Here is a 26996-nt window from a genome sequence, read left to right on the forward strand (position 1 = left end):
GACAGATTTCCTGGTTGTGGAAGCTATCTGCACCCTCCCAGAACATTGGGGCAGGTCCTGGCACCCGCTGATGAATTTCCTAGTAGGTGAGTTATCTGCACTCTCCTGGGACAGTGGACCAACTCCTGGCACCCACTGGCGGATTTCCTAGTAGGGAGAGCTATCTGTGTGCTGCCAGGACAGCAGGGTGGTGTCTGGCACTCACTGATGGATTTCCTAGTCACAGAAGCTATCTGCACCCTCCTGGGACAGCATGGGCAGGCCCTGGGGACTGTTGGTGGAATTTCTAGTGGCTGGATCTGTCCACACCCTTCTGGGTCAGTGGGAGCGGGTCTTGGCATCTGCCTGTGGATCTGGAAGAGGCAACCAGTGCCCACCTCTGGAGCCCAAGATGGTGATGCTGACTCATGCCCTCTCCCCCAGACCTCCTGCTGGGAGCACTCACAGGGCTAGAAGTTCTTATGGTTGTCCTGCCCCCTTCCTCATGTACCTCCTAATAATGGTACTTTTCCTCTCTGGCTGGCCCAGGGATCTTCCTAGTACACCCTTAGTTTCCATAGCCCAACCTCTTCAGGCTGTTTCCATACCTAACACTGGTTCTCTCCCTGGGACTGATCTTTGGAGTCTGAGCTTCAGCACCTGACCCCCACTCTCATTGACAGAGGACTATCTCAGGTTGGGGAGCGCAGGGTGGCAGTGAAGACCTTCTGTGCAGGTTACTCTCCATTTTGCCTTTCACAAACTGGTGGCTGCTCTCCTCTTTTAGGTTCCAAAACTTCCCCTCCATCCAGTCTAACTTCTCCTCTGGTGAGGAGCCTTCCCAAGGTGTGGGAATATTTCCTCCTTCACAGCTCCCTGGCCAGGGTGCAGGCCTCATCCTGATTCCTTCTTTTTCTTTTTCCTTTTGTCCTACCAAGTGATGTGGAGGTTTTCTTGTCTTTTCGGACATCTGAGGTCTTCTGTTGGCACTCAGTAATTGTTCTGTGTGAATCGTTCCACCTGTAGATGTATTTTCAATGTTTCTGTGGACTGGGGTGAACTCTGCTTCTCACTCCTCTGCCATCTTGATCCCGACTCAAAAAAAAAAAAAAAAAAGTTTTTAAGTTGATTTTATGGAATGTATTTTCCTTGTACAAATGAGTTAATTCAATCATTTAAAAAATAACATATACACTAATATGTATAAAATGGATAGCTAATAAGAACCTGCTTATAACAAATTAAATAAAATTCTAAAATTCAAAATAAAATAAAATAAAATAAAAACATATTTAAACTTTGTATTTCTCTGAGTCTTTAATATGGTGACAAGTTTTGTGTATCTTCCCTGGGAAAGATATCTCAAGCTTATTTGATTACAGAAAATTTTGTTTGGGGAGCATTGATTATTTCCTGAAACAAGGTAAGAAACATTGCTATTTCAGGTAAGTCTTAGCAGTATATAAGAATACAGCGACATCAAGTACTTTCCCGGAAAAGCAGTATATAAGAATAGAGATACAACAAGTACTTTCCAGGAAGTAAAAATGAATTGGAATTAGGAAATTTGTTAATATTATTTAACCCACCAATTGATAAAAATTGGTAGTAGGAGAATGTTGGTTGTCTTGATAGATGTCAGAAAGAAATTTGATATAATTCAACATCACTGCTCTCAAAATTTTCCTTAGCATAACAAAAGTATTTATCTCAAAGAGATAGCTTACTTTATAGTTAGGCTAAAATAATTAGAAGACACATGAAAGTGAGAATCAAGACCACTCTAAATGGAAGAACCCATCTTCCAATTAGTGCTCCCATTCCCAGAAGAGACCTGCTTTAGAATCTGATCTAGCCCAAACTAAAGAAAATCTGTTATTTCACTCTTTTGGCAGTACTTTGCATTGCTAATAGTAGAGAAACTGGAATATGGCCCTTTAACAAAATTAACTTCTTAATGAATACACAAAGTTTTTTGTACATGCAAAATTATTCTAGTAACCTAAATTATTTTTGATAAAATGAAACATGTATTTGAAGTCTCCCCATACTTGGGGAGAGTGGTGATTTATGTAAGAGTTTTTGAGTGCACTTGAGTGTAGATTAAAAGGGACTATGGGAGGAACTCTCTATAGAGTAGAATAAGAGGTGCTGCAACTTGGTTACAGATAGCAATCTAGGGAGAGAGAGATGACCTAGGAGATATTGCTTGTGGGAAGTTAAAGAAAATTGACAGCTAACAGTGAAATTTTTTTTTTTTTTTTTTAATATTTATTTATTTATTTATTTTTGGCTGCATTGGGTCTTCGTTGCTGCGAATGGGCTTTCTCTAGTTGCTGTGAGCTGGGGCTTCTCTTCGTTGTGGTGCACGAGCTTCTCATTGAGATGGCTTCTCTTGTTGTGGAGCACAGGATCTAGGCACGCGGGCTTCAGCAGTTGTGGCCCACGGGCTCTAGAGCACAGTCTCAGTAGTGGCGCACGGGCTTACTTGCTCCGCGGCATGTGGGATCTTCCCAGACCAGGGCTCGAACCCGTGTCGCCTGCATTGGCAGGCGGATTCTTTTTTTTTTTTTTTTTTTTTTTTTTTTTTTTTTTTTTTTTTTTTTTTTTTTTAAAGTCTGAATTTCTTCTCTATTTTAAAACCTGTTTTTTTTTTTTTTAAAGGATTTTCTTATTTATTTATTTATTTATTTATTTATTTATTTTTGGCTGTGTTGGGTCTTCGGTTCGTGCGAGGGCTTTCTCCAGTTGCGGCAAGCGGGGGCCACTCTTCATCGCGGTGCGGGGACCGCTCTTCATCGCGGTGCGCGGGCCTTTCTCTATCGCGGCCCCTCCCGTCGCGGGGCACAGGCTCCAGACGCGCAGGCTCAGCAATTGTGGCTCACGGGCCCAGCTGCGGCCCCTCCCGTCGCGGGGCACAGGCTCCAGACGCGCAGGCTCAGCAATTGTGGCTCACGGGCCCAGCTGCTCCGTGGCATGTGGGATCTTCCCAGACCAGGGCTCGAACCCGTGTCCCCCGCATTAGCAGGCAGATTCTCAACCACTGCGCCACCAGGGAAGCCCGGCAGGCGGATTCTTAATCACTGCGCCACCAGGGAAGTCCGCTAACAGTGAATTTTAAGTTGTTTTTAGATGTGTACTTTAAACTCCCTTCTGCTCTCTGTGTCTACTGCACACCAGTGTTGTACTAGCACTACTTTAGGATATAGAAGAGGAGCAGTAGTCACAGAAGCAGAGAATACATGGTGTATTTAGACTACATCAGGTGCTGAAGTTTAGAATGAGATGAAGTCACTAGGAAAATGTAAGCCCCACAATCCTCAGAAATAGTAAAGTATGAGCTGGCATTCTCACAGAACTTGGAATGGGAGGCTTAGTTGTTTAATTTGGAAATTAAAGAAAACTGTAACCTGGAGACATAGGGTTTCACAAAGATACCTATATAACCAATATTGTTTAACGCTGCTTTCATAGTTTTGTTCAATGCAATCATACAAGGAAAAGAACTGCAACATTTGAATATTAGAAGAGAAAGGCAAAAATATCATTACTTGCCAAAGGTAGGGCAACAGGAAAACCCAAAGAACTAATGAGAGAATTCAATAAGATAGCTTGGTTGATATGCACAATACCAATGTTTTCTTCTACTAGCAATAACTAGTCTGGGGGTGTGATGATAGAAAGATACTATTTACTGTAGCAACCAGACTAGGATTGCTATATTTAGCAAGTAAAAATCTATAATGCCCAGTTAAATTTGGATTTCAGATAAACAATATCTTTTTAGTGAAAGTATGTCCTGAATATTACATGGGGCATACATATACTTAAAAAAAATTACTCTTTATCTGAAATTCAAGTTTAACTGGGCATTCTGAATTGTATCTCACTATTCTAGACTGTAAGTATAAAATGCCACTTTAAAAAGCAGGGTCCAGGTCATAGAGATGATTACACTCCTCCTGGGTAGGTGTATTTACTGGCTCTACCATTCAATGGTAATTTTCACTATAGTCTTGAGACAGGAGATAAATGGCCCCCAGGTTAGACATTTACAACCATGCTGAGACAAATTTCATAACAGGAAGAGGTTAAGCAGTTGGACTTTGTCTCCTGTGGACACTTCAAGATAAGGGTAATGGCAGGAGCAGAGAGAGACTAAGCCCTGCTTCGGTAAAAGATAAGGAGACCACATATTTCTCATTCTTGGGGTCAAGGAGACCTCCCAAACTACACATGCACAGAAAGGTTCCTCAGGGAAAGGGAAATTAGCCCATAATATGTCCCATCAAGCCCCTAGAGACCCTTGTGCTAGAATCCATCTTGGCTAAAAGATGTGCTTGCACACAGGGGAGAGTCCTAAGTCAGACCAAATGTAGACCTGGAGCCAGATGATACAAGATGATTGGCCAGAGGAAACCCAGAAAACTACCCCCCATATAAATGATTTAAACCCTCAGAGCATGCGACTCTCTCTCTGAGTCTTCCCTTGTGACTAGCCACACGTACTTTTCTCCTAATAAACATTTTACCTGTTTCACTATTTTCTCTGTGTTGAAATTCTTTTTCCAAAGAAGACAAGTGCCAGAGCCCTGTTTCTAGCCACTAGTCCCTGGTGGTCTAGTGGTTAGGATTTGGCACTTTCACTGCCATTGCCCAGGTTCAATTCCTTGTCAGGGAATTAAGATCCTGCTTCAAGCTTCCATACACTGCAGCCACCCTAGATCAGTGTGCATTTTAAACCTTTATAGTCCTTTTTAAATTACAGCTAACTTGTGCAATATAACTCTTAGTAGGAAAGTAAGTTTTAATTCTGTGTGGAAAAATTGGTTCCCATAGCTTTGGCCCAGTGAGGTCTTTTTGCATCTGGTTGGATTTCCCAGGCCTCCCATCTTAAAAGGTCAAAGTTTATCAGCATTTTCCTCTTCTTCAAATATCCACCTGCCTTGCTCACACATTTGTGGCTGCTGTGTGCCTGCTCCTCTGCAAAGCCCATCTGCTCACATAGACAGCACATCCCTCTCTCCCATATGGACTTGAAGGGCCCTGAGGGGGGAGCTCAGGCCACACTTTAGAGAAATCTCTGCAGTACACTAAACGTCGGCCATGGCACAAGATGAGGAAACAGCTGTCAAGCTGGAACGTCCCAGAATCTGAGTTTGCAAAGTCTTAAAAAGAGCACATTTCCCCAAAGGGAGCCGTGTCCTTGGGAGGTGGCTATTTCAGTATTTCAAATATTAAGTTATAACTGAGCAATATTTGAGGATGTATAAAAAGTAATTTACCATTTTATAATTACTTTTAATTAACCATTTTATAATTATTTCTTCCTCTGGGCCCTACTGTGAAAACAATTATGGGCTGGGAATTTGCATATCAGTAATAGACCTTAACATAAATGCCATAAATGTAGCTATTTCTTGGTACTTATTTGGCATATCATGAAATCACAGCTCTAATTATATATTATTCACCCTCAGCCTTCTTCTAGATTGGATGGAAAAATAAAAAGTAGAATATAACTCTTTTAGAAACCTGCTTGAAATATTACAGATTATTTTATTCTACAGCCACTTAAATGTTCCAAGACTATCTATTTATTAAAATAAAAAACCAAATGTTCTCTCCTTGGACTTCAAGTGTTCTCCAGGCACCACCCTTACCCAGAAACACTTAGTTCTCCCCAACATCAATGCAGTGTCATCACATAGGAAATGTCTACATTTAAAAACTACAGTATGCTGTTGGCCTTCTTTTGTAACTGATGATTAATATCACAAATTGTCAATTAAATAAATGGTACTGCTTAAACCAGCAACAATACATTTTAAAATATCAAAATATAGACCAGTAGAATCATATAGGGATTCACAATAAAACCTGTTTAAAAGAGAAAAGAATAAGGAAGTGGAATACCCTTAATTGCTTTGAGTCTAGCTTTCTTTTTCTCATTCGCTTCAACATTGATTATGATCCAATATTTATTTTCTCACTTGTATTAGGAGAATTAACTGAAGAGTGTATGACCCTTGTCTGCATGTGCCAGCCATGAACTAACACGTTATTGTTTCTTGGAAGAGACTAATGAAAAACTTATTAATAACTAAGGGAAGTTTATTGTTCTCTATTAGTCAGGCACTGATGTAGTAGACCTGACCTAAAGACAAAATAAATATAATAGGAAAAGAGCCAGGGGCTTTGGTCAAGCAAGCCTGGCATACAAAGTGTCCTTCCCAATCTGGTCCCCAATGCACTTTGCTCTTACTAAGTGTGAATAAAGGAAGAGCCATTACCTACAAAATGCCTGCATTTTTAAATTGTTCTCAAGGCCATTACTCATTAAGTTACTCAATGTTCTTATGACAAATTCCTCTAGGGGTGAAGGAAAAGAAAAGGTGTTTGTCATTTTAACAGTAAAATATACCTTAACATTTGTGCTTTCCCTATTTTTCTTAGGTTCCAGGAAGCTCAGAGCTCAATTCTTTTCAGTAAACAGAACTCTTTAGGGCAGAAATTCCACCTCTTTTTCTCTTTTAAATTTGGATTTTTGTCTTTTAGTTTGTTAATAAGTGTTTGCATCTCATAATATCTGAGCAATTGAGAGTCGCTTTTGGGTTAAATAGATAAGATTGCTTAAGTATAAACTTAAATATCTTTATTTCACGTGATGATTCATATCTTTCCAACCTCTACCCAAGCCCCAGTAAGACATTGGGATAACCTGCTATACACTTGTTTGCCTTCTGATTTTGCCCATGGTAATCCCTTCACCACCATACCCTCAAATCTCATCCTGTATTTATCCTTTTTTGGTCCTTTGAAGCTCAGGACTTATTTCCTCTCAGCCTTCGAGCCTTTACTGACTGTTCCAGCCGCAAATGATTTTCTGACTACTAAAGCTCTTAGCATAGATGCTTCTAGGTTCTTTGATTTTGTTTTTTTCTTTTAAGTCAGTGTTAAGTTTTGTCTCTTCAAAGAGATGATAAGGTTTATGAAACCACTATCCAAATTTTTTCATATAAGTAGAGGTTTGAGAAATTTTTGTTGTTGACAAGTTTTATTCATTAAAAAAAAACAACTTTCCTCAGATTAAACATTATTAATAACACATTATTGCTAGGCTAACCATACAAAACTAATTCAGCCAAATTTTATCTAGTGTTTTAAAAATTCTCTTTACCAGTTGTTTGACCAAAGCACCTGGCTCTCTCCTTATTATATTTATTTTTATTTTATGTCAGGGCTGCTGCCTGCATTCCTATTAAAGAAAACTATTGTTCCCATGTTTATTAATAATCTCCTATTAGTCTTGAGGACTAAGAATGCCACCTGCCATATCAGTAAACAAAGGATGTTGCAGCCATCAAGCCAACAGCCACTACAGCCTCCCCCATTGATGAGCCTTGAGGGGACTCAGGATGGAAACAGGATGCCTGCCATCAAGCCATCAGCTACAGCAGTTGCCCCCAGTGGTGCACAGTGAGCAGACTCACTGTGGGAAAGAACAGGATACTGGCCCTATAGAGCTAAGGTGCATATCAAAGGAATGATTTCAATGAGCCCAGACTCTTACATCTCCCCATACATAGAAAATCACTAAATTCATAAACTTGATGTCTAGTTTTCCTTAATTAATAACAATCTTTTTGAAGTTCCGACTACTTGGTTTGTGTTGCAAACAATCCTATATACCCTGGCTCCTCAGAGCTATCTGAGAGGCTGCCTCCTGGGCTTGAAGACCTCAGAAAGTCTGCTGAATAAAACATAATTCTCAACTTTTAGTTTGTGCAATATTTTTTCAGTCGACAGTCTCTTCCAAGGACCCATAATGTGCAGGCTACTGTGCAGGATATAAAGATAAGGCTCACACACTCTTTGGATAATTTATCTGATAAAGATGTGAAAGTTACAAATGTCTCCTAAGCCATGTTGAAGCTAATGAGCAAGAGAAAGCTAAGCACAAAGCAATTAAGGGAATGTTACTTCTTTGTTCTTTCCCCTTTTAAACTTTTTCCTTTTTAAAAAATTGTGAATCCTCTAAAGATTCTACTGGTCTGACACTTTTTAAATTCAATGTTTTTATTTCAAGTAGCACAATTGCTCTGATTGATAGTATTGTGATTTTAATCAACCTCTACAAAAGAATGCAAAATACTACATTAGAAAAATAGTATCCAAGATTACTTATAGTAGGTACACCATAAATGCTTGTTGATTATTAAATAAAGCTGAATTCATACAAGATGTAACATAATTGGAAGAAATTATGAAGTTCTAAGATGATCTGGTATAACAGGTTAATATCAAACAACAGAAACAATTCTATCAAAACAAAAACCGGACATCATAAAATAAGTAGTTGGGGGAAAAGGGCAATTGAGTTATCTCAAAAACAAAAAAAAGAAAACAAGAAAAAGGAAAAACCATCATGCAGTAATATGGCCTATTTAATTTGTCCCTAGAAGATTCAAGTAAAAAAGAAAGTGAGAATTTGAAATCAGTTTTTGTTCAAGTGTAACATGCATTGGAATTACTTGTAGACTATTGTGTGGAATATGCGAGTGAATTTCAAAAGCTATAAATCAGTTAACTGGGACCTGGAAAATATTGAATATTCATGTAAAATGACAATTTTAGAGTAGTGATCTCTCTATGAGAATTCAGTGGTTCCAATTCTCTGCAGGTTGGGACATCCTAGTCCAAGGAGATTAGTATTGGGTTTTTCATGATGCAGGGAAGTAAAGCCCCTCTGAGAAACACTTGCATTAGGGCCTCAGTAGATCTTACCAACAAATTGAAAGTAAAAAGTACTTGATTCTGTTAAGAATAAAAAGAATAAAAGAAAAACTACTAATATATACATAGGAACAATGGCTTTGTTTTGCAAAATGTCCTGTTCTGAAATTTTTGTTGTAATTGGTCTCTGATTTACCATCATCTGCATTCAGATTTTTCCCTTTTATAAAAGTGACAAGTGTTAATGTTTAAAAATTTGGGGGTTTTAAAAATATTAAAGTAAAAATCATGCATAATTCCATCTCCCAGAAAAACTAATTGTAATATTTTGTCATAAATCCTTGGAGGATTAATAGTCTATTCATAACATGAACATAAAAATATTTAAGCTGAACCATATGTATATGATGTTTTGCTATTTTACATTTCCTCCCAAATAATAAAATATTGTGAATATTTTAAAATACTCATTGTGGTAGGGAGTATAATGACCAGAATAATGCTCCTCCTCCCCAAGATGTTCACATCCCAATCCCTTGAAACCTCTGAATATGTTAGGTTACATGGCAAAGAGGAATTGGGGTTGCTAATCAGTTGACCTTGACATGGGGAGAGTGTTCTGGATTACCTAGATGGGCCCGATGATATCACTCAGGTCCTTGTAAGTGAAAGAAGGCAGAAAAGAGAAACCAGAGGGGTGGTGGCATAAGGAAGACTAGACTCACTGTTGCTATATGTCTCCATTGTAACTACTCAACTCTGCAGTTGGAGTACAAAAGCAGCCAGAGACAATATGTAAACAAATGGACTTGCCTGTGTTCCAATAAAATTTATTTACAAAAAAAGGCTGCAATCTCCTGACCCCTGAACCAATCCCCAACTGATGGATGTTTAGTTATTTCCAAGGAAACAGGTAGCCTTTATAATTTTCTAATTAATGTATAACAAAAGAAAAACAGCATGAAGTAATATTTCTCACTCTGACATACTTTCTTAAGTATTCTCAACCTTTAAATTTAGTTTTAAAATTTAGAACAAATTAAAAGCACCTATTTACTTGTTCTCAAAAGGAAAATTTTGTATGTAAAATGTTGGATTTTTCTTAGTCAATTATATTTTTAAAGAAAAATGAATCTTTAATACAATAAATTAAATTTCTGAGCCTTAAGCAGAGATGACAAAAGTGGTATTGATCCATATAGCCACTTCCACTTAAACAGGAATTTTTAAATGTACAATATACCTGACAAGAACCATGAAAGTCAAAAGATAAGAAATAAAGGGCACAGATTCCAAAACAAATTTCCCATGGCCCCCATCCCACACAACCTCCCAGTTCAGGTCAGATCTTAATGTAAGAAGAGGTAGAGAAAAATCTATGATTTTGACTTTTCCAATGCATGAAACCATAGTTGCTTTTGAGGATTTGGGGGGATTTATGAGGCCAAAACAAGAAAAAAGAAAAAAAAGCTCTAATCTTACCACGGAGATTAAGGATAAATGAAAGTTTTTTGGGGGTAATGTTGGCAAATATATAAGAAGACAAACAATCCTGTGATTACTCTCCTCATAAAACCCAAAGGAAGTTAACATGTGCTGATGAGTGGGTTTGACAAATGTGTCTCATCTTCCTTCCAATGTAGTGTTGGCATCTGAGATTCATGGATGCTCATCTCCTAACTATGTAGTGACCCAAACTGAAGTGAAGATACAGGTGGCAGAGAGGATCAGAGCAACAGATATTTTATTGTGTGCAGCCATGATTTCCAAAAGAAGAATTCAACAGACTTGCTGCATTTTGTGAAAGCACATATTTCATTGTAGTGCTGTAAATTCATCACCTTGCATTTTCATTTAATGTTTCCTGTTTCTTGGTGATGATTAAATCAGAGTGCATCATGTGCTTTCCACTAGTGACTTCCTATTTTGTGTACAGACTCTCTAATTGTGTCTTTTCCCTCTGCTTTCCTTTCCAAATAGTCTCTAAAATTTTGGTAACTGAGGTTGGAGTGGTGGGGGGAGCTATGAAGCCCTCTGGACATTTTGGAGATCTTAGATATGAAAAATAGGACATAGGGCAAAATGTACCAGACAAATGGTAGATGTGTTTTCAGTGTGTTTTAGTTAGCCTTAATAAATATGAGAGGTCAAAGGGAAAAGAAAATTTTGACCTCTGTGTAAATATGGGTCACTCAATGATATCCTACTCCTTCACCAAATACATAGAAATTCTGGTAAAAATATGTATTTTTTAAAACAACTAATAGAAACAAGAGAAGAAACCCACAATGCTGAGAAGAATCTGAACAGGCAGGCCCATGGGGTGAGAGCAAGACCTGTTATCTCCAGCCAGGGATGAAGCTGAGTCTACAGCACATGGTTTTGGCTGAATACCTCACTAGGATCCTGCCTGAAGCTAAGATCTGGGAACACTCTGCTTGCAAAATGTGACTTGTGAATTTCCCCTGCTAGTCCTTGTTTCTTGACAGAAGCCAGCTCCTTGCTCCAGCTGCTGGTGGAAGCTGACTCACTTTTTGAAAATTAGAATCCATAGATGAATTCATCCTGACCATCCTGCAAGAAAACCCCAAGCTAAGGCACTCACAAACAGGTTCAGAGTTGGGAACTATAGAGAAGGTTTATAGAGTTTCAATTTCTCCATATTCTTGCCAACATTTGTAATTATATACATTTTTTTTCTAGCCATCCTAGTGGGTATGAAGTGGTAACTCACTGGGGTTTAAATCTGCATTTCTCTAATGACTAATGGTGGCAATATCTTTTCCATGTGCTTACTGGCCATTTGGATATATTCTTTGAGGAACTATTTATTTAAATCCTATATCCATTTTAAATTATACTATTTGTCTTTAGTGTTATTAAGCTTTAAGTATTTTTTATATAGTCTAGATATAACTCCCCTATCAGACATATAACTTACAAATATTTTATCCAGTTCTGTAGGTTGTCTTTCACTTTTTTGATGGTGTCCTTATTGATTGATTGATTTTTTGATTTTCATTGAGTTATAGTTGATATACAACACTACATAAGTTTCAGGTGTACAACATTGTGATTCACAACTTTTAAAGATTATATTCCATTTATAGTTATTATAAAATATTGGTTATATTCCCTGTGCTATATGATATATCATTGTAGTGTATTTGTTTTATATATAGTAGTTTGTACCTCTTATCCCCTATCCTTACCTTGCCCCTTCCCCCTTGCCTCTCCCCACTGGTAACCAATACTTTGTTTTCCACATTTGTGAGTCTGTTTCTTTTTTGTTATATTTGCTAATATGTTTTATTTTTTATATCCTGCATATAAGTAATTACATACAGTATTTGTCTTCCTTTGTCTGACTTATTTCACTAAGCATAATACCTTCCAACTCCATTCATGTGTTTGCAAAGAGCAAAATTTCATTACATTTTATGGCTGAGTAGTATTCCACTGTGATATCTATCTATCTATCTATCTATCTATCTATCTATCTATCTATCATCTATCTATCTATCTCACATCTTCTTTACCTGTTCGTCAGTTGATGAACACTTAGGTCACATCCATCTCTTGCCTACTGTAAATAATAATGCTATGAACATTGTGGTGTATGTGTCTTTTTGATTAGTATTTTCATTTTCTTTGAATATATACCCAGGAGTGGAATTGCTGGATAATATGATAATTCTATTTTTAGCTTTTTGAGGAAACTCTATATTGTTTTCCACAGTGGTTGCATCAATTTACATTACTACCAACAGTGTACAAGGGTTCTCTTTTCTCCACATCCATAACAGCATCTGTTATTTGTGGTCTTTTGATGATATTCATTCTGACAGGTATGAAGAGATATCTCACTGTGGTTTTATTTTGCATTTATCTGATGATTAGTAATAGTGAGTATCCTTTCATGTGCCCATAGGCCATTTGTATGTCTTGTTTGGAAAAATGTCAATTCAGGTCTTCTGCCCATTTTTAAATTTGATTGTTTGTTTTCTGATATTGAGTTGTGTGCGTTGTTTATATATTTTAGATATTAACCTCTTATCAGACATAATATTTGCAAATATTTTCTCCCATTCAGTAGGTAGGTTGCATTTTCATTTTGTCAATGGTTTCCTTTGTTGTGTAAAAACTTTTAAGTTTAATTAGGACCCATTTGTTTATTTTTGTTTTTATTTCATTGCCTGAAGCTAGAGATGCAAAAATATATTGCTACAATTTATATCAAAGAGTGTTCGGCCTATGTCTTCTTTTAGGATTTTTATAGTTTCTGATCTTACATTTGAGTTTTTAATCCCTTTTGAGTTTATTTTTATATACGGTATAAGAAAATGTTCTAATTTCATTCTTTTACATGTAGTTGATCAGTTTTCCCAATACCACGTATTGAAGAGACTCTTTTCTCTGCCATGTATATTGTTGCCTCCTTTGTCATGGATTAGTTGGACAAAATGCATGGGTTTATTACTGGGCTCTCTATTCTCTTCCATTGACCTATGTGTCTGTTTTGGTGCCAGTACCATACTGTTATGATTATAGTAGCTTGGTTAGTATAGTCTGAAGTCAGGGAGCATGATTCCTCCAGTTCTGTTCTTCTTTGTCAAGATTGTTTTGGCTATTCAGGTTTTGTTGTGTGTTCCCATACAAATTTTTCAATTATTTGATCTAGTTCTGTGAAAAATGCCATTGGTATTTTGATAGAGATTGCATTGAATCTGTATATTGCCTTGGGTATTATGGTCATTCTAATAGTATTAATTCTTCCAATCCATGAACACAGTACAACTTTCCATCTGTTTGTGTCATCTTCAATTTCTTTCATCACTGTCTTATAGTTTTTGGAGTACAGGTATTTTTTCTCCTTAGGTACGTTTATTCCTAGGTATTTTATTCTTTTTGATACAATGGTAAATGGGATTGTTTCCTTATTTTCTATTTCTGATAGTTTGTTGTTAGTGTATAGAAATGGAACACATTTCTGTATATCAATTGTGTACCCTGTAACTATAGTGAATTCATTGATGAGCTCTAGTAGTTTTTCAGTAGGGTATTTAGAATTTTCTATGTATAGTACCATGTTGTCTTCAAACAGTGACAGTTTTGTTCTTCATTTCTTATTTGGTCTCCTGAATAAAAGTAGCTACCTCCAGAACAGATGAAAAGAATTCCAAGTATCACTCAGAGAACCTGGACTTGGAGCTGACATCTGTGAAGGGATATTATTATTTGTAGTAGAGGTAGTGTGTTTTCTGTAAACAAAAAAGAGTGGGGACATTTTTGATGATAAGAGGGATAGGCTGGGGTAGATTTTTGAGTGCCCCAGTACCTGGTTCTCTCTGGTAGGATTATGCATCTCTGCCCTGTGGAGCTGGAGGATGGGCATGTAACTTACTTTGATTTAGAATTTGAGCACAAGTTATATGTTGCACTTTTTAATCAGCTTGAGTAGGTATTTCTCCATGCTTCCTCTTCATTCTGCCATAATTCCACATAGCAACTGCTCTAATAACCAAGGCCAGAATATGGATAACAGTGATGCAGACTAGAGTGTCCAGTTGATTCTCAATGAATGCATTGTTTTAGTGAGAAAAACCATAGATGTTTAAAGCTACTGACTTTAAAGTTGCTTATTACCACTGCATAATTTGACTACCTTGTTTGATCAGGCACAGACATCTCTAAAAGATAAGTCACCACTAGTGTAAAAGTTGTTAATTTTTATGGAGCTTGATTAGGTTCCACATCATGCAGGCACACACGGTAAATGTGCATGCACATACACACATTTAGAATGTAAATGAGGATATTTTTCTTAGTTACATAATGCTTGCCTCACCACAAGATATGTTCCATGTTAAAATGATTAATTTGGGAGGCTGTAGACACCCTTCATCTGGAGGCCTGTAAAAATATGATTACCCTCATCTGAATAGAATGGAATGATTGTGCTTCAACACTGCCTGAAATTCTGGGGTAAGGTTTAGAAAAAAAAATGTGTTAGAGTCTCTTTACACCTTTCTACTGTGAAACTGTGACAAATTGGAGATACACACACAGAGACACAAAAAGGAGGGTTTGTCAAAGGAACATCTTGAAAATTTAAATGAGCAGGTCTAACATTAAGAATATTACTACCTTCTACTTGGGAATACTACAACCAAACAACCTTGGTTATTTATACAAAGATAAGAAAAATATCTATTTCTCAACATTAATCAGCCTATTTACTATACATTTCTAAGATTATCCAAATGGCAGCTATGGTTATCTCACCATATTCTAATAGCTGTCACGGATTGACCCACGATGGTGTGAAATATAAGCCATCTGCTCCCAGCTGGAAAACTGATTATTCAGGAAAGGTGGTAATTTCACATCACTTATAGGTTCACACGGTGCTTAGCTGCATAGGAACATGGATAAATGGGGTATTCTTGAGGGAGCAAGTACCACCCAGAAGGGTTTGAAAGGAGCATGAAATTGATCCAAACTTCATACTTCTAGAGCATAAGTGTGTACCATTTTTCTCCCTGTGGGAATTGGTCCATTGGTGGAAGCATGCAGAATGAAATGTCCTCTGAGAAAAGGTTCTCACAAAAAGTTAAGACACTCCTAGTTAAATGAGTGTGTACCACAAAAACAATAATTAAATTTTATCATCTTATTTAGTCAGAAATCTAAGTTAAAATTCACAGAATTCCTGTAAGTTCTTGGTCAAGTAATTTACTCTTTCTGGTCCTCAGTTTCCTCTTAAGCTTAACTAGATTATGCTATGTTTCCTTCCAGGCTTATTGTGTTTTTGTATAATTCAAATGGCATAATATTAAAATATTTCCAAAAGACGAGACATAAAATGTCAGGTGCAGTTATTATTATGAATCCTGATCAACTGCTCAAACACTTTCTCTTGGAATTTTTCTTCAGAATTTTCTGGACTGAATTCATTCCTGGCATAAACATTACAGTGAATGAAATATTTAATACTTTCGTCTTATGGGATAAAAATGACAGAGACTGCTGGTTCCCTACACAATATCAATTTTTTCCTACTTCCCTACTAAGTCCCAGTTTTGGTTGTGGTGGAATGTACCAAGCTAAAATTCATATGCCCCAGTTTCTCCTGCACAGAGTAACCTGTGGCATAGTCCTTGTCATTGAGATAGAATAAGAAGATTTATAGAAAAAGCCTTGCTAAAGAGACAAACTTCATTGGTTTTTCTTTTTTGCCTTTGCTTTTCACCCTTCCCTTCATCTACCTGGAACATGGACATATTTTATCTTGTGACAAAAGACTCAAGATCACTGACTAAGATGGCAAAAAAGAAAACCTGGAGGTACCTGGGTCCTTGGTAACTGTGGAGTGCCTGCACCAGCCCTGGCCTAACTCTGGACTTCTTTTGTAAGAGAAAAATAGTACCAGACAAATTTGATTCCCAAGTGATACAAGAATTTTTGCTTAGACAATGCACACTGTATATTTTAAATAATATACATATTTTATATTTTGCTAAGTTGTCATATGTATTGATTTTTATATAAAACTCACTAAAAAAAGCTTACTATTAAAGAAATTACACAATATGTTTTGTTGTACTAGAAAGACACTTTTTATGGTTAAAGACTACACATACTGAGCCACACTTGGAACTCATTTTCCAGGAAGCATAAGTAGACAGTCCTGCTTTAAAATCTAACATAAAATACAATGAATGCTCTTTATTCTTTGAAACAACACTGGTCTGATTTTTGAATTTTGATAAATAATTTACTTTTTGGCACAGGAAATAGATGGAGCTATGATAAGGTGGAGTTATGAATTCTGATAACAAGATGAGTCTATATTTATATCTATGGAATGCCTCCTATTGGCTCCCCTATTATCCTGTGAAATGGAAGTATGGGGTGTTTATATCTGTGTTAACTTTGGTACAAGGTTATCAAGAGGAATTTGGAGTTCAATTAGGAGACTATACCAGCAGTACACAACTAAAGCTAAAACTATGCAGTTGGCCTTTCCCAATGTGCCTAAACATTTCTAGCACTTCTCTCAAATATTAACTTGTACTGGTAAAAAGTCACTGGATTTGGTAGAACGTAGTCAGTGTTTGGATTTTGCTGAAAATATTAATACTGTTTATCCAAATTGGATCAATATACATATTGGATCACAGATATTAATACTGCTTAGCCAAATAATAAGGGCCGAATTGACACTGGTGACTCTCTGGTAATTAAAAGAAGAAAAGCTTCTAGGTGCACCTGGTGAAGTCTCAGAGCTAAAGCAGGTTTAGCACAGAGTCATCTCTTTAAGACACAGAAGTGACCAAAATTGACTTGGGTCAAAGGCAAGTGTTTTTATATAAGTCCTTTAAAATACATTAGTTTATTTTAAAAAAAAAATCTTAAATCAAAAGTAATGAAGTATTTTCTATGTATAGTATCATGTCATCTTCAAACAGTGACAGTTTTATGTGTGCTTTTCCAATTTGGATTTCTTTTAGTTCTTTTTCTTCCATGATTACCGTGGATTGGACTTCCAAAACTATGTTGAATAAAAGTGGCAAGAGTGGACATCCTTGACTTGTTTGTGATCTTAGAGGAAGTGATTTCAGGTTTTCACCATTGAGAATGATGTTTGCTATGGTTTTGTCGTATATGGCCTTTATTATGTTGAGGTAGGTTCTCTCTATGCCCACTTTCTGGAGAATTTTTATCATGAATTGTTGAATTTTGTCAAAAGTTTTTTCTGCATCTATTGAGATGATTATATGGTTTCCATTATTTAATTTGTTAATATGGTGTATCACAATGACTGATTAGCGTATATTGAAGAATCCTTGCATCCCTGGGATAAATTCCACTTGATCATGTACATAATCCTGAAAATGTGTTGTTGGATTCTGTTTGCTAGTATTTTGTGGAGGATTTTGTGTGTATATGTTCGTCAGTGATATTGGTCTGTAGTTTTCTTTTTTTTGTAGTATCTTTGTCTGGTTTTGGTATCAGGGTGATGGTGGCCTCATAGAATGAGTTTGGAAGTGTTCCTTCCTCTGCAATTTTTTGGAAGAGTTTGAGAAGGATGGGTGTTAGCTCTTCTCTAAATGTTTGGTAGAATTTGCCTGTGAAGCCATCTGTTCCTGGACTTTTGTTTGTTGGAAGATTTTTAATTACAGTTTAAATTTCATAACTTGTGTTTGGTCTGTTTATATTTTCTATTTCTTCCTAGTTCAGTCTTGGAAGGTTGTATATTTCTAAGAATTTGTCCATTTCTTCAGGTTGTCCATTTTATTGTCATATAGATTATTGTAGTAGTCTCTTATGATCCTTTGTATTTCTGCAGTGTCAGTTGCAATTTCTCCTTTTTCATTTCTAATTTTATTGATTTGAATCCTCTCTCTTTTTTCTTGATGAGTCTGTCTAAAGGTTTCTCAATTTTTTTTATCTTCTCAACGTACCAGCTTTTAGTTTCTTTGATTTTTGCTATTGTTTTCTTCATTTCTATTTCATTTTATTTCTGCTTTGATTTTTATGATTTCTTTCCTTCTACTAACTTTGGGTTTTGTTTGTCCTTCTTTTTCTAGTTGCTTTGAGATTTTTCTTGATTCTTGAGGTAGGATTAAATTGCTGTAACCTTCCCTCTTAGAACTGCTTTTGCTGCATCCCATATGTTTTGGATCATCATGTTTTCATTGTCATTTGTTTCTTTGTATTTTTTGATTTTCTCTTTGATTTCTTCAGTGATCTTTTGGTTATTTAGTAGTGTTTTGTTTATCCTCCATGTGTTTGTGCTTTTACAGGTTTTTTTTCCTGTAATTGATTTCTAATCTCATAGCATTGTGGCAGGAAACGATGCTTGATAGGAGACATGGATGGACCTAGAGTCTGTCATACAGAATGAAGTAAGCCAGAAAGAGAAAAAAACAAATATCGTATATTAATGTATTTATGTGGAATCTAGAAAAATGGTACAGATAAATTTATTTGCAGGCAGGAATATTGATGCAAACGTAGAGAATGGATGTGTGAACATGGGGTGGGGGAAGGGAAGGTGGGATGAATTTGGAGATTGGGATTGACATATATACACTACCATGTGTAAAATGGATAGCTAGCGGGAACCTGCAGTATAGAACAGGGAGCTCAGCTCCATGCTCTCTGGTGACCTAGATGGATGGGATGGGGGGATGGAAGGAAGATACAAGAGGGAGGGGATATATGTATACATATAACTGCTTCACTTCATGTACAGCAGAAACTAACACATCATTGTAAAGCAACTATATCCCAATTTTTTAAAAAAGTAATGAAGTAAGATAAATGCATCAAAATTCAAATATTTTCCAAGAGTACACAGAAAAAGTAAAAACTGTCCATCTCCAGTGATTTCATGTCACTTCCTTGGAGTAACCAAATACTAATATTTAGTGGGTATACATCAATCCTTCCAAAGTATCGATACCTATATGCTTATATAAACATACACATACACACATATATACACACACACACATTTACCACTCATATTTTCTGGAGAGTATTTTGTTTGCTTTTGCCAATAAAAACAGGTTTATAATATACCTACTGTTCTGGAACTCAAATTGTTTTCACTTAACATTATATTACAGACATTTCTCCATGTCAATATATAACAGGGCTAACTTAGTCTTTTTAAAAAAAACAATTATAGAGGATTGATTGATGGTATCATAATCTATTTAGCAATCCCCCTTTCCAGAAGAAAAAACATTTAGGTTATACCCAATACTTTGCTATTATATTTAATGTTTGCATTTTTCTGCTTCTAGCAATAACAGGCAACTTTTTTTAAGGCTAACTTCTTACTTAGAAACACTAGAAAACTTGGAGTTCTATCAATTGATTGATCAATTAATTGGTAGATATAGATCAAAAGATTATATATATATAAATCTAGAGGTAGATATAGATAGATAGAAAGATGTTTAAAGGTATCACAAAGGTACCAAAGCACTGAGAACTTCCAGCCAAGTTCCGGAAGTAAGGCAAGATCAGAGTGATTAGCTTGACACTTGGTATTTTCTTTTTCTATAATTGAGTAATTAAGAGACTGAGAAGCTGAGCAGAAAACAGTAGCTGAAAGGCTGAGAAGTTAAACAGAGCTTTTGAAATTTCTTAGGACAGGTGGAACCAAAATACTTAGTCCCATTCTTCCAAAGAATAGAGAATTTGACAAGTATCAGATAATTTTTGTTAGGGATTTCTGAAGAACTTACACTTTAGGAATAATGGTAAGAAAGAGCATTTCACACACACACACACACACACACACACACACACACACACAATTAGTTCCAGAAGGAAAGCTGAGAGACAATGTTGTAAAAGTAATACTTTAAAATACAATCACAAAGAATTTTCCAAAACAGATAAAGGATCTGATGCCACAGACTCAGGAAGCACTACAAACCCCAAGCAGAATAAATACAAAGAAAATCATTATAAGCACACCATAATAAAACTGCTGAAAAACAAACAAACAAACAAAAAAGAAATAAAAGTCATAAAATAGGCCAGAGGGAAAAAGAAATATTTTCTTCAAGGGAGTAATAATAGTACTGGGGCAACTTACTTCTCAACACAACTAATGAAAGCTGGAAAGAATAGAGTGATATCTTCACAGTTCTGGAAGAAAAAAACCTACTAAAGTAGATTTCTAATACAGCAAAAATATCCTTTAACCATAGAGAAAAAAATATTTCATTCAAACAAAAACTTGGATCATTAATCATTAGCAGTTGTTTACTAAAGGAAACACTAAAAACAAGAAAGGAAAACCTCAAACGATGTATACAAAGGAAGAGGGAATATTTTGGCAATATCTAAATGAATTTTGACTTCATACAACTTTATTAATAATGTTTTGTGTGGTTTAAAATATTGAGAAAAGTAAAATACAAGACAACAGTAACACAAAAGACAAGAAGTTGGTAAGTGGAATTGAGGGGTCCTAAGTTTTTACGCAGTGTGGGAAGAAGTGAAGTGGTATACTTTATAATAGACTCCAATAAATCAAGAGTGGATACTGTAATCTACTGTGACACTTCTGAAAATGAGCAAATAAATGTATATTTAGCAAACAGAGAGGAGGAAATGGAGTAAAAATCATTTCTTTACTCAAGGATACAAGAAAGGTAAAAGATAAGAACATAGAACAGTGGAGAAAATTGAAAATAAATTAGAAACTTAGCAGCGTTAGACTCAAAGTATATCAGAATTTAGCCACATCAATCAGAGAAGAAAAAAATAAATAAATAAAAGGAATCCAAATTGGAAAAGAAGACGTAAAGCTGTCACTGTTTGCAGATGACATGATACTATACATAGAGAATCCTAAAGATGCAACCAGAAAAATACGAGAGCTAATCAATGAATTTGGTAAAGTAGCAGAATACAAAATTAATGCACAGAAATCTCTTGCATTCCTATACACTAATGATGAAAAATCTGAAAGTGAAATTAAGAAAACACTCCCATTTTCCACTGCAACAAAAAGAATAAAATATCTAGGAATAAACCTATCTAAGGAGACAAAAGACCTGTATGCAGAAAATTATAAGACACTGATGAAAGAAATTAAAGATGATACAAATAGATGGAGAGATATACCATGTTCTTGGATTGGAAGAATCAACATTGTGAAAATGACTTTACTACCCAAAGCAATCTACAGATTCAATGCAATCCCTATCAAACTACCACTGGCATTTTTCACAGAACTAGAACAAAAAATTTCACAGTTTGTATGGAAACACAAAAGACCCCGAATAGCCAAAACAATCTTGAGAACGAAAAATGGAACTGGAGGAATCAGGCTCCCTGACTTCAGACTATACTACAAAGCTACAGTAATCAAGAGAGTATGGTACTGGCACAAAAACAGAAATATAGATCAATGGAACAGGATAGAAAGCCCAGAGATAAACCCACACACATATGGTCACCTTATCTTGGAGGCAAGCATATACAGTGGAGAAAAGACAGCCTCTTCAATAAGTGGTGCTGGGAAAATTGGACAGGTACATGTAAAAGTATGAAATTAGAACACTCCCTAACACCATACACACAAATAAACTGAAAATGGATTAAAGAACTAAATGTAAGGCCAGACACTACCAAACTCTTAGGGAAAAACATAGGCAGAATACTCTATGACATAAATCACAGCAAGATCCTTTTTGACCCAGCTCCTAGAGAAATGGAAATAAAAACACAAATAAACAAATGGGACCTAATGAAACTCAAAAGTTTTTGTACAGCAAAGGAAACCATAAACAAGACTGAAGGACACCTTCAGAATGGCAGAAAATATTTGCAAATGAAGCAACTGACAAAGGATTAATCTCCAAAATTTACAAGCAACTCATGCAGCTCAATAACAAAAAAACAAACAACCCAATCCAAAAATGGGCAGAAGACCCAAATAGACATTTCTCCAAAGAAGATATACAGATTGCCAAGAGACACATGAAAGAATGCTCAACATCATTAATCATTAGAGAAATGCAAATCAAAACTACAATGAGATATCATCTCACACCGGTCAGAATGGCCATCATCAAAAAATCTAGAAACAATAAATGCTGGAGAGGGTGTGGAGAAAAGGTAACACTCTTGCACTGTTGGTGGGAATGTAAATTGATACAGACACTATGGAGAACAGTATGGAGGTTCCTTCAAAAACTAAAAATAGAACTACCATACGACCCAGCAATCCCACTACTGGGCATATACCCTGAGAAAACCATAATTCAAAAAGAGTCATGTACCAAAATGTTCATTGCAGCTCTATTTACAATAGCCAGGACATGGAAGCAACCTTAAGTGTCCATCATCGGATGAATGGATAAAGAAGATGTGGCACATATATACAATGGAATATTACTCAGCCATAAAAAGAAACGAAATTGAGTTTTTTGTAGTGAGGTGGATGGAGTTAGAGTCTGTCATACAGAGTGAGGTAAGTCAGAAAGAGAAAAACAAATACAGTATGCTAACACATATATACAGAATATAAGGAAAAAGAAAAAAAATGTTCATGAAGAACCTAGTGGTAAGACGTGAATAAAGACACAGACCTACTAGAGAATGGACTTGCGGATATGGGGAGGGGAAGGGTAAGCTGTGACAAAGTGAGAGAGTGGCATGGACATATATACACTACCAAACGTAAAAGAGATAGCTGGTGGGAAGCAACCGCATAGCAAAGGGAGATCAGCTTTGTGCTTTGTGACCACCTAGAGGGGTGGAAGAGGGAAGGTGGGAGGGAGGGAGATGCAAGAGGGAAGAGATATGGGAACATATGTATATGTATAACTGATTCACTTTGTTATAAAGCAGAAAGTAACACACCATTGTAAAGCAATTATACACCATAAAGATGTAAAAAAATAAAAAAATTAAATAATCCAGGAAGAAATTAACATTCTCCAGCAGAAGATATACATAGATAGATAGGTAGGTAAATATATAGATGTTAGATAGGTAGGTAAATAGATAGATGATAGATAGATAGAGATAGATAGATAGATAGATAGATAGATGATAGATAGATAGATAGATAGACACATGAATTAGTTTTCCCTTAATGAATAACAAATTATTACAAACTTTGTGGCTTAAAATAACAGCAATTTATTAGCCCACAGTCCTGCATGCCAGAAGTTTATGCAGGTTAGATAGAATTCTTTGTTTAGGTCTCATGAGGCTGAAAAGTGTCAACCCCAAGCTGTCCACCAACCTGCATTCTCACCTGAGAGATCTGGGAAATACTTTGCTTCCAAGCTAATCAATATTGTTGGTAGGAACCGGTGTCCTGCCGCTGCAGAACTGAAGTCCCCATTTCTTACTAAATGTCTCCTGTGGGCTTCTCTCCGCTCCTAGAGATTATTCTCAAATCCTTTTCTGATGGTCCCCTTTGTCTTTAGAGCCACTGATCCTTCTCATGCTTTGAGAGTAAACTTCTTACTTTTAAAGAGGTCTTGTGATAGATTAGGCCCATCGTACTCTTAGTTAACCCAAAGTCAACTGATAATTAACTCTACTTACGTCTGCAAAATCCGTATTGCCATATAGCATAACATAATTAGGAGAGTGATATCTCATTATACATAAACTTTCATTCTCACTCAAAAGGAGGAGATTGTACAAAGGCAAGGGCCAGTTCATCTTAGAATTCTGCCTACCATGTTGACAACAAGACAAAAACTTGGAATACAATACATAAATAAATAAAAGTTGAAAGTAAAAGAAAGGGAAAAATATACCATGCAAACACCAACCAAGAAAAAAACTTGTGTATGTATACAAATATCAAACGAAACATGCTTAGTTAAGGGGTTAAATAAAAATGAGAGAAGAAGAATAAAAAGTCAACCCACCAACAAATCATAACAATGCCAAATTTATAGGCACTAAAAATTTAGCTATAACGTAAAAATGGAACTAAAAGGAGAAATCAAGAAATCCACAAACATGTTGGGATATTTTAACACACCTCTCTCAATAAACAGTAGAAAAAAATAGGGAAAAATTCAGTAAATGTATAGAAAATTTGAACAACATCATTAATAAAATTGATCTAATTTATTTATCTAGAATATTGAACTCAAAAACTACACACATTCTTTTCAAGTGCATATGAAACACTGACAAAAATTGAGCATATGCTAGATCTTAAAACAAGTTTCAACAAATTTCAAAGGATTAAAATAGCAAAAGAACAATTTATTACCACAAAGGAATTAAGCTAGAAATTGATGATTATGATGGTGACGATGATGATATTGAATATAAGACTTCCACACATAAAGCTATAATGCATTATTGGGAGAAATTAAGAGACACCTAAATAAATAGAAGGGTTTAACAAAAAGTATTATGGATTAGAAGACTTAAAATTGTAAAGATATCTATTTCTCCAAACTGATTTGTAGATACCTTGTGATCCTAATGAAATAAAAAATCATTTCATTATTTTGTGGAAATTGAAAAGATAATTTAAAATCTACATGGAGATACAAAGGACCTCCTATTGCCAATAAAATCTTGGAAGAAAAACAAGGTTTGGGAGACTTAAATCACCAGATATCAAGACATATCATAAAAATATTTATTAAGATAAACTCACCTCATTGGCTCTGGATTTTTCTACTCTAAATGCTTAATATTTGATCACTTAATGCTTGCGTACTTGAATTTATATGGAAGAAATATTTTACGTCTTTCCAGTCAACTATACACTACTTTATCTGACATTTATTAGTTCAACACACACACACACACACACACACACACACACTATCAATCTATCTATCTGTTCAATTATATATATATGTACACACACAGAGAATGTCAGGCACTATGAAGTAAAGTGGTGAGGACTAATAAATAGACCAAAAGTGCAGAATAGTGAGTTGTGAAGTAGACTATTCATATATAGTCATGAAATTTGTAACAAAGTGACACTGTAGACAGTGAAAATAGGACAATCTTTTTTTTTTTAATTAATTAATTTATTTATTTTTGGCTGTGTTGGGTCTTCGTTTCTGTGCGTGGGCTTCCTCTAGTTGTGGTGAGCGGGGACTACTCTTCATCGCGGTGTATGGGCTTCTCATTGTCGTGGCTTCTCTTATTGTGGAGCAAAGGCTCTAGACGCACAGGCTCAGAAGTTGTGCCTCACGGGCTTAGTTGCTCCACAGCATGTGGGATCTTCCCAGACCAGGGCACGAACCCGTGTCTCCTGCATTGGCAGGCAGACTCTTAACCACTGCGCCACCAGGGAAGCCCAGGACAATCTTTTTATTAAATTGTGCTGCATTTACTGAATATTTGGATACTGGATAGAAAAGAAAAAGAAAAAGCTTTACCCCTCTTTCAGACCATAAATATACAACTCCATTTTAGACTAATTGAGATGAAATTTCAGAAGTAAAACAATAAGTTTCCATAAGACAACAGGAAAATAAATTTTAAATTTTTGGATAAGCAAAGATGTGCTAACGTAAGGAAAAGATTGACCAACTGGAATACATTAAAAATTAAGAACACATTAAGAAAGTCAAAAGACAAAACATCAAATAGAAGAAGATACTTGCAATAAATATAGTTGACAAAAACCTCAAAGTTTATATTGTTTATAAAGAATTCTTAAAAATCAGGACGAAAAGGAATACAATAGGGAAAAAAATGTTCAGAGAGACTTGTTTTCAGTTATGTATCAAGAGAAGAGATTCAAAAACTATTAAAATAAAAAGGGTGCTCAACCTTATTAGTCATTATGGAAATGTAATATAAAAATGATCGTGAGATATCACTATAACTTTAAAACTACAATTAATAAAAGAATAATGTCATAATACTGGAGCTCTCATAAATGCTGATGGGAATGTTTAATGGTAAAAGCACTGTGGAAAACTGGCAGTATCCACTTAAGTAGAACATATGCATAACCTACAACCATGCAATTCTGCTTGTGTAAGCTTTGAAAGCATATTTTTGAAGCATTATCGTTTATAATAGCCAAACTCCCCAAAAAAAGCCAATTGTCTGTCAGTAGTATAATGGATACATTTTTCTCCATTCATTCAATGGAACACTCTACAACTGGAAACTGAATAAGATATTTCTACACACAGCATAGTAGCATCTCACAACATAAAAACTTGTCACATGAATCTTAAACACAGTGCTAAATGAAAGAAACCAGACACAAAGAAATACAGATTATATGATTCCCATATAAAGTTCAAAAATAGGCAAAAATAACTGATGGTATTAGTAGCAGGTTAAGGGCTATATTTGGAAAAGAGTGTAAGGTCAGTGACTGTAAGGTTAGTGTCAGGAGAGGGGTTTCTAGGGTACTGATAATATTCAATTTTTAAAATCTGCATAGTGGTAAAATATGTTTACTTTGTAATAATTCAACTAGCTAAACATTTATTAGTTGTTGCACTGTTTTGTGTGCATAGTACACTTCAATAAAATGTTTATTAGACATAAAAAAGGGATAAAAATAGTGTTTGAAGAGTAAGATTTTTACATGTATATTGAATAATTTTATTAGTATTCTGGTACAGTTCCTGAATGAAAACTTTCTGGCCCAACAGTGTGTTATACTCTTGAAAGCTCAAGTATTTTTCCATTGTGTTGAAAATGAATATAATCTTCAAGGAAAGAAAGTGTATTTTGTTCAATGCCTACTATTACATACTGCATGTAATCCTCACCCAATT

Source organism: Balaenoptera acutorostrata, chromosome 12 (genome assembly GCF_949987535.1).
Source record: "Balaenoptera acutorostrata chromosome 12, mBalAcu1.1, whole genome shotgun sequence".
In the NCBI taxonomy this organism is placed as follows: Eukaryota; Metazoa; Chordata; class Mammalia; order Artiodactyla; family Balaenopteridae; genus Balaenoptera; species Balaenoptera acutorostrata.